Genomic DNA, 6,696 nt, shown 5'->3' with positions numbered 1-6,696 from the left:
TAATAATTTTTGTAGTTTTTTGGCTGCATGTTAATAGATACAGCCAATTACTACTCTGATTTCTCTTCTGAAGAAATATTGATAGTTTCAGACAAGTAACTTCTCACCACTGGCTTAAATGCAGGACCAGCGCAGGACCTTGCACTTTGAGCTGTCGTCTTTCACACCAAAAGGCATAAAATTAGTAAGAATATTATTGGATTAGGCCAGTATTTTACTACTTTCTTCGCACATCAAGACTTCCTCTTTATGCAGCCACGTCTGGGACTTGTCTCACTTTCAAGTATATGAAGCAATCTCCAGAAACATGAACTAAATCTAACTCTGGATTGTCCAAATGGCACTGTTGATTTTGTTTGCAAGGAAAACAACAGCAAAATATAATTAAATTATTATAAATTATAAATTTCAACAGCAGAATATAAAGGCAAAACTAACATAGAGATGCTGCAAAAGGAATTTGTATGATGGCATTTGCTTTTTCAAACTTTAGTCATCAAAGTCTAAGGTTGTTGTGTGTTTTCCCTCCACAAGCACCAGAAATATGCTGACACCTCTCCAGGGTTTTTATCACTCAGGCATTTACTTGAGGATCTGACAAACTGTTCCCATCAGTGCCTGCTTCTTCCTTTCCACAGATTGTCAAGTGAATCTGCATCAGCAGAGTAGCTGAAGCATGAACCTAAAAGCAGATGAGCCTCTCCTCACTGTTTATCTTAAAATCCAAAAGAATATTCCAGTCAATGACACTTGGATTTTTCACTCATTGAGAAGAAAACATATCACAGAGAAGTCACCTGGGATGTCAGAGAACTGTTTTAAAAGAACTAAACTCTCTAAACCTGGTCTTTATTGATATGTCATGAGACAAACATAACACTGAAAGAAAAACATGGAATGTTTAAACCATTTTTCTTTCCCCAGAAGCAAGTGGCTTTTAGAATATTCATTGCACAAATTGCTCTAATTACAAATTGGAACAAGAACAAGTTTTGGAATTCTGATTTCACACGACAGAGCTCTGATTCTATGGTGAAAAAAATGGCTGAAACAGGATTTTTTCTCCAAACAATCCTATGTTGCCATCTGCCCTAATATCAGACCGATTCTATCTTCTAGGAGCTCACTCTGAAGAAATATGGTCTTTTAGCAGATCAGTGTGTTTAAACAAAACTATTGTTCTCCCTCTTATTTGTGACAAAAGGTAATGAATGGAGATTGGGAGTTCCTGAGTACACCAGGATCTCTGGGATAATTATTAACGTGAATTTCTAAAAAAGAAAGAATTTGATGTGAAGGGCCAAGGCATAAGGACAAATTAGATAGAAGAAGAGATGCTGATTTTCAAGTCTGGGCTGGAAATAACACAGATGGAGAAGTGAAAAAGACTAGTAAACGTCGTGTCTGCAAACTGTTCTTTGAGTGGCTGTTTTTGGGAGAGTGCCAGCTAAAGGACTCAACTTCTTGTAGGATAAGTATGTGTTACCCATGCCCAAATTTGTGGGTAATCAACTCACAAATCAGCTGATGAGTTAGCTGATCTAATGTTGCCTCCTTAGAAAAAACACTCAGGTTTGCAAGTATCTTTGATGACACACTTTTGGCAACTCAGGGAGATGCTGGAGCACATTCCCCTTCTCTGTCACACATCCCCCTCCTCACTTTCCGATGGGAAAATGCAAGTCCAAAAATGCAACAAACTATTCTGTATTCATTTCTTTGTGGTGTTTTCCTCTGCACACAAAAAACCTTGCAGTTCTTTGCACATTTATCAGGAGAAGTAGCAATAATCTCAGTTCACCATCTCACTTAGAATGGAAATTCAGAAACATTTTACTTGTCAGGCCGTAAATCCAGTCTTCTGTTTGCCTCTCTAACTTCATTGGCTCTGAAGGCAGAACAGGAGATGCTTTTTCTCCTTCAGGCTGAGATTTTGGTAACAGTTAAAGTGGGAATACAGAGTCAAAATTTACACTTGTAGCCAGTGAGTGAAACAGAAAACTCATATGCTGCTGCTTTTGTGGGAATGCACTGTGGTAAAATGAATAATGCCCAATACTTTAACTTCTTAGGAGGGAAAATATAAGGCAGTCAGGTGCTTCTGAAGTGCTCAGTCTGTTGTTTGGCTCAGTTTGCTGTCTTTCTAGAAAACCTGATGTGTATTCTTGGCAGCAGGCATCAGTGCCCCGAGGGAGAGGATATACAAGACTGCAGGAATCTGAATAACAACAACAAAAAATAATCAGTGAAAGCCTTCAAAGTGCTGCCAAGGGGCCCTTCTTCATAGTCACAAGTACCTCACTAAGAGGACAGCTTACATTTCTAATTGAAAATATTTCTTATTTAACAGATCCAATCACAATTCTGACTTTTTTTTTGACAACAGAAAAAATAATCTATAGGGTTTTATTTTTCTGGGGCCAGGGAGGGAGGAATATGTGTCCTTTCTAGCACTGGGCAATGTTTTGCTTGTAGTAATGCCTAACGTTTTTGTCAGTTGTTATTTACATAATAACTTTCAGAACCATAAATGCAGGAAACATTATTTTGTAAAATTTAGTAGCTTGCTGGAAATAATTATACACCTCACAGAAGCATCTACTGACTCTAGAAGCACATAGAGTTCAGCTGGTATAACTGAAGGTGAGGGTGTGTAATTGTCAGGGGAAATAGTATTGTATTACAGAATTTTCTAACAGAGGGTATTTGGTCAACTCTGGCAATTCCACAGACATACAGACTGACTGCCCTTTGGGAGTGCTATTTATAAGCTCAAAAGCAGCTGAACAGCACTCACAAAAAGGCTGCCAGTTTCAAGAAAATTAATGACAATCTGACATTGTTGGAGGATGAAGAGAGAAGAGGCTTTGTGCTGAGCTTAAGGCATGAAGTGTGTTTGCATTGCTTTGTCTTGGCCTCTCTGTGGAAGCCTGGGGTATTGATAGGAACACCCTGCTCATGGCATTGTCAGCTTAGGCAAATCAATACAGAAAAATGTAAACTTACAGGTAACTTCACATCCCTTTCTCCTAAAGGCTCCCAAGAGAAAACTCTGTCTTTGTGTCCTGGAGCTTTCAGGGTGTGTCTTTGCTGTACTTCCATTAAAAAACAAGCCACAACAAAACCACAAACTGCACCCCCCCCCCCCCAAGACAGTAACACCCAAAAGAGTTCCCTGAGTGCAAGTAGTTTGTGTAGAGTTTCTGCACATAATCCATCCTTTTGGTGACAAACTGGTTTTATTTGGAATTTTAAAAATTCCAGTCAGACATAGTTTAACTGCAAGTCCACACTGCTCTAAAGACTAACAAATCCCTGGTTTAAATTTTCCTGACGGATTTTGAAACTGAACTTACTGAGCACAACCATCAGATGAGCACCAGAACCAGCACAGGAGTGAGAGAACCAGAGAGAGAAGTTCAGTGTCAAAGAGTGACACGATCCAGTTGCTGTGTCAGTGCCTCAGCTGCTGTTGGCAACCACACTTCCAGCACAAAGCGGCTGTAAAGGTATTGGTGACTGTCTTTGAATAAAAAAGCGTTTTCACTTTATACCATCATCCTTGCCTGTGGTACACAAATGCAGGCACATAGATAATGTGTGTGCATTCACTGTGATATGAGTATTTATGTATCAATGTTTTAATGAAACTCACTGACTTTTGAGCAAACTTTGTATCTTCTGATCATTGTAGTTAGGGCTACATTGCTGTTACCGATGGAGTGAGGGGGAAATTACATTGCTAATGCTGTATGTTTTGTGTGAAGTCATCTCTGCAGAGAAAAGGCTTTGTATCCTGCTTGCAGGGAATGTGTGAGAACTGTTACAACAACAAGCAGCTTCCCGTAACTTTTATTTTGGAAAGGCAAAATGGCTGAAGGCCACAGCTGTTGATTTATTCAGATGCCGAAGGAAGCCATTAGCCCGTTGGACCCTGAAGATGAGATTCCTTTGTGCTAGATGTTAATATAAGGAAATCCCAAAGAGGGGCTGCCAAAGGGACATAATACAAATGCAAAATGCCAAATGTACCTGGAAAGGAAGGAGGTAGATGGTTGCTTATTAGAGAAGAGAAAAAAAAAAGCCAGTGAAAAGCACAGTTTGCTTTTTTTCTCCTTCTTCTTAAGTACAGTGTGATGTACAAACTGTGAGATGAAAACTCTCCTTCGTTCAAATCAAACAGAATATCTTTGAAACACACAGCTACACATATGGTTGTACCGTTAACGCCTGCACGCCCACATGAACTGGTTTTTCTCAGCATAATGCAGATGGAGCTGCTCCACACGCTCCCTGCAGTTTGCAGCTTTGTTTTAATTAGTTGTAGTGGCCCAGTAAAAATGAATTGCATCCTCAGAAGAGAGGTCAAAGAAAAAACATTATAGCTGTCATCAGGGTAGGTAACTCCTCCTTCAGATTGCTGCTGTAATGGCCTCGTGGCAGAAACATGATTAATCATAACCTGTACTTAGCCTGAATTTCACAAACACCACCCTCTCCCTCAATTCTTTTCTTTCAAGATTCAACAGTTACAAGTACTTTATTTCATACCTGTGCAGAAGTGACATTTCTAATTCTTCATTCAGAACTTTAAAAATATTTAGTACAGGACAAGCTTTCATCTACAATAATGTTTAAATCAACATGGGGTCCCATTTGAAGGATGTATTTTTATATGTCACAATGAGGCCACAGAAGTGAAACTTGTCCTGGCTCCCTGTCTTGTTCTCAGCCCAGCAAGATGGAGTAAGGCACAGGAGTTTTTGGCATGTGGCAAAGAAATGACACAAGGAAAAGGAACAGTATTCACTAGTCAGGGCTGAACTGATTATAGCAAAGAGAACATGATCGACTGAAGAGGTTGATAATAATGGAGGAAATAGACCAAGAGTGGTTGAAAAAAAGGACAGAGGAATTTGTTTCTGCTGGCTGATGTTCCTCCACCTTTCCAACTAAGATTTTAACCAATAAAGAACAAACCATGTTTGTGGTGTTGCCACAGCAGTTTCCAGTTAAAGACAAATCAAATCAGGATAAACTTCCAGCGTCCATATAATTTCCCTCATTTTGGTTGGTTGCTTGCTCAATGTGTGAGAATGCAAAATATGGTTGGTTTACAAAGCCATTCGCAGTTATTTTGCAGACCAATTCTTACAGAGTTATTATAGCTCAGCATTGACCCACATTCCATGGTTTGAAAAATATGGCATTAGGGCATGATTCTTTCAACAGCCTGAAAAATGGCCCCACAAATTCCTTAGTACCACTGGCTCTATTCCGGTGATCCAGCTGGTTACAGTTTTTTACCTTCCTTTAGCAATCATCTGCAACACAGCCTGGCCAGTTGCTCTTGGCCTGGCTGGAAGGAGCTGTGCTGTACTCAGGGGATCCAGCCTGTGACCCCGTGTAGCTGCTAAGATGCCCCTTAATGGGGTGTCTGCAGTGGGTAGGAAGAGCAGGGAGAACAAAGTTTGCTTTGCTTCTTCGAATAATGATAGAATCTGAGAATCATTAAAGTTGGTAAAGACCCCTGAGATCATTGAGTCCAACCTTTGACTGTACACCACCATGACAACTAAACCAAAGCACTGAGTGCCACATCCACTCTTCCTTGAAGAGTTCCAGGGATGGTGACTCCACAACCTCCCTGGGCAGCCCATTCCAGTGCTTGACAACCCTTTCACTGCCTAAATTCTTCTTGATGTCAGTCTGAACATCCCCTGGCACAGCTTGAGGCCATTTCCTCTTGTTATGTCCACCCCCTACTTGGCTGCACCCTCCTGTCAGGGAGTTGTAGAGAGTGAGAAGGTCCCCCCTGAGCCTCCTTTCCTTCAGGCTGAGTCCCCCCAGCTCCCTCAGCTGCTCCTCATCAGACTTGTGCTCCTTCCCCAGCTCTGTTCCCTTCTCTGGACACCCTCCATGCAACTGCCTCCACAGCAGGTAAAAAAAATAGGTTCAGTATTAGTATGCAAGCTTCTTTTTCCCCTTGTTTGAAAATCTGCATTTTGATTCAATCTTTATTTACAAAAGAACTGCTCTGTGTTTTTATATTTTCTCTCTTTTTTTTTTAATAAGAGTCCTGCCTCCTTCTGTGGAGTAACCAGATTCACTCTTCACTGGGTATGCAGTAAAGGGAAAAGTACTGTGTGTGTTGAATGAATATTTTCCCACAGTTTGCACGTTTTTAAATGAAATATATCTGCTGCTGTTTCAAACCAGCAGAGGGAGTTTGCTCATCCAAATAATTTCTAAACTTCTTAACCCAATCGTATATTTCAGTAGTGTTGTTACCCAGCAGGAACTGCTGCTGAAAAGGTGAAATTTTACAATCCAGACTGTTTAACTCCTCAGTGCTAGAGGCTGTTTGCTTCCAGTCAATTTTTGGATATCATTGTGCAAGAAGTTGCTGGAATGATAAATGCATTAGAGAATTAAAAGCATGAAAAATCAACTCAGCTGGAATGTTTGGGAGCAAACCATTTGGTTAAAGGGGAATGTACAGTTATTACAGTGCATGTGCCACTCAAATGTGCATGAAACCACTGTGTGGTAACGGCTGACACACATTTGTTTTTTTGGGCAAAAAAAATCAGTTCCTTTATTTTTTGCACTCTAGAGAGAAGCTTTAAAAGTTCCTGGTTTAGGTTTCTTTATTTGGAAATAATGGAGTAATTTTAAGATGACCACAGTGGCAAA

The sequence above is a fragment of the Corvus brachyrhynchos genome, unplaced genomic scaffold (genome assembly GCF_000691975.1).
Source record: "Corvus brachyrhynchos isolate BGI_N302 unplaced genomic scaffold, ASM69197v1 scaffold116, whole genome shotgun sequence".
NCBI classification, from domain to species: Eukaryota; Metazoa; Chordata; class Aves; order Passeriformes; family Corvidae; genus Corvus; species Corvus brachyrhynchos.
Note: the sequence above shows the minus strand (reverse complement) of the source record.